Genomic DNA, 3,410 nt, shown 5'->3' on the forward strand with positions numbered 1-3,410 from the left:
CCTTCTTACAAATATTTGCATCACCCAATATAGAGGGAAGCAAATTAATACTGTTAATAACAGTACCAGACTTCAGCTTTGAATTAGTCTCATTATTCACCACAGTATTACCCTTCTCTTCCATCACAATTTCCTCATCCTCACTAGACTCATCCTCACTAGATTCATCATCACTAGACTCATCAGAAGAATCATCTGTATCATTACCATCTTCATTCCCTTTAACTTGCTTATTCAAAATTGATATATCAACATCCATTTCCTGATTCAAACTACTGTCCATCTCCTTTTTCTTAGGAGTATCCTCCTTCATCTTATTAAGGAATTGAAACCCAACACCCGGAATAAACTCTTCATTATTCATAATGTTCTTATCATCAACCTTAATACCACTTTTATCAATCCCATCAACCCTAGATTTCTCAACTTCACAATCAACCAAATTAGGGTACACAGGTTTTGAGACATCATTCACAGAAATGTTAGGATTCGCCCTAATCATTTGACTAGTAACCATTTTCAATTCCGAACTAGGACTCAATAATTCATCATTCACCTTAGAACCATCCCAATTTTTCAAAAAATTAGCAGTGTTACCTGAAGGAATAGAAACAACTTGAACTCCTACAGCCTTCACCTCACCAGGACCACCATCCTTCAACCCCTTCAGAGTGTAATCATTTCCAGGATTCGAAACACTAGCATCCGACTCCCAAGCCGACACAGACTCCGAATCATCTTCCGTTTCCTCCTATGTAACTTCTTCAGTGTAACATTCCACTGCATCCATCGGAGACATCCCATCCACAATTTTCCGAGCCCGATTCTTCACTCTAAAAGCTTTCCCCTCCATTTTCCATTCAGCCTTTCCAATCCCCGAAGCAACAGCTCCAGAAGCACTTGGCTTACGAAGAGTTTTGTAGATCGTAGCTGATGACTGATCAATGACCCCAGGAGGAACCATATCTTTAACATCCACTTCAGTCCTAACATACCGGACAACAACACTTTTATCCGGCGGTTTTACTTTCACTTCCTTCAATCGATCCGCTTTGGATGACACACCCATAAGGACAACGGAAACAGAAGAGAAATTGCTACTACAGCGAAAAAGAAATCGTCGGAGAAGCAGCACCGATGAACCAAGAACTAGATCGCACCACCGTTAGAGAGAATCAGGGGAAGAGAGAGAAAGAATAGAGAGAAAGCGAAAAAGTAACCGTCAATTCTAGATTTTGATGTTTATCAAATGGATGTGAAGTGTGCTTTTCTTAATGGTGAACTCGAAGAAACAGTTTACGTTGAACAACCTCCAGGTTTCATAAATGAAGAATATCCTGATCATGTGTATATTTTAGATAAAGCAGTATATGGGTTAAAACAAGCACCAAGAGCATGGTATGCAACTCTTACCGGTTTCTTAAAACAATCGAAATTTAAACAAGGATCAGTTGACCCCACATTATTTTGAAAGAAAGTTGGGAATCATCTAATGCTTGTTCAAAATTTATGTCGATGATATTATTTTTGGCTCTACTGACCCTGCTTTGTCTAGTGAATTCGAATGTTTGATGAAAAGTCAATTCGAAATGAGCATGATGGGTAAAATCAATAATTTTCTTGGTTTAAACATTCATCAAAGCAGAGAAGGAATTTTCATCAATCAAGAAAAATATACCAGGAATTTGCTCAAAAAATTTGGAATGAAGAATATCACGAAGTTAAGAGTACCAATGGCGGTTGGAACAAGGCTAAATCCTTCGTTAGACACTCCAACTGTTGATCTTACTTTATACAGGAGTATGATAGGGTCATTGCTTTATCTTACTGCAAGTAGACCTGATATCATGTTTTCTGTATGTAATTGTGCCAGGTATCAAGCAAATCCAAGAGAACCACACATGACTGCAGTGAAAAATATTTTTCGTTATCTCAAGGGGACAACTTCGTTAGGATTGTGGTATCCTTCGAAATTAGGATTTTTCATTCAAGATTTTTCAGATGCAGATCTGGGAGGATGTACTCTTGATCGGAGAAAAGTACAAGTGAAGGATGTCAATTGTTAGATGGGAAGCTTGTAAGTTGGCAATCGAAAAAGCAAACTTGTGTTGCAATTTCTACGGCTGAAGCTGAGTATGTTGCAGCTGCCGCTTGCACTTCGCAAATCATTTGGATCCAGAGTCAATTGCGTGATTATGCAATTAATATGAAAAAGATTCCATTGTATTGTGATTCACAAAGTGCTATACGCAGGTGTCATAATCCAGTACAACATTCGAAAACCAAACATATTGCACTTCATTATCATTTTATTAAAGATCATGTGGAAGATGGCAATATTGAAGTTCATTTTGTAAAAACAACTGATCAGCTTGCTGATATTTTTACAAAAGCATTGGATGAAAAATCATTTGTTCGAATTTTGACAGGATTGGGAATGATAGAAGCAAGTTCTGTTCCAGGATTGATTTCGAAAGAATGACAAAGAAGAGTTATGCAAATGTGTCGATTCAGAGGCAATAATGATTCATTCAGAGGCCGATAGTATTAACCATTCAGAGGTTACTGTTCACGTTCAGCGCTTCGACACGCTTCGTTTTCGATTTTTGGGAAAGAAAAGTTCCGTTAGTTTGGTACATTCTTACGTTTTCGTTTATTTTTTTATTTCGAAAAATTGGAAAAACCAAAAATATTTTCGTTTGTTTGTATTCTTTTTGAAAAATCAAAAATTCCAAAAAGATTTTCTTTTGTTATTTGTTTTAATTTTCGAAAAACTTAAAAACACAAAATTTTTTTTATTCTTTTCAAAAACATAAAATACCAAAAAGATTTTTTGTTATTTTGTACTTTGTCTTTTCTTTCTTTGTGCAGAATTCACGAAAGTTTTACAAGGGTCATGCTTGCGTTTCTAGGGTAAGGTAAATTTTCGACAACTTTGTACTAGTTAGAATGTCCCTAGAAGCATGCTGCTGCATGTCGACCCAAGCCTCCATTGACTCAATGTGTGATTTTGAAAGCCTTAATGAAATTTTTCATTACGAAAATTTCTTCCCAATCAGGCTTGCATTCACATTAGTCTACTGAGCTACCTAACTCTTCTCACATGAGTTAAGAGTTTTCTGTTTGGTCCAAACATGACAGAGGTACAATTGAATTCGTGAAACAACCTTTTTCATCTCAAAATTCTAACACATGTCACGCACAATGACGTATGTCCAAGAGGTCATTGATCAAACCAATCATGACTTAGACATATCAAAACTCTGTGTTTATGATCTTGAATCATGAGGCCGTGATGAAGTGAAACCCAATTCTCTAAATTTTTAAGGAATTGACGGGGAACTAAGTTCCAGATTTAACGAAACATTTGTTTCGGTACAAAACTTTCGAAACTCCAAATCATATTCAAT

The sequence above is a fragment of the Lactuca virosa genome, chromosome 3 (assembly GCF_052849685.1).
Source record: "Lactuca virosa cultivar CGN04683 chromosome 3, Lactuca_virosa_CGN04683_v6, whole genome shotgun sequence".
Lineage (NCBI taxonomy): Eukaryota > Viridiplantae > Streptophyta > Magnoliopsida > Asterales > Asteraceae > Lactuca > Lactuca virosa.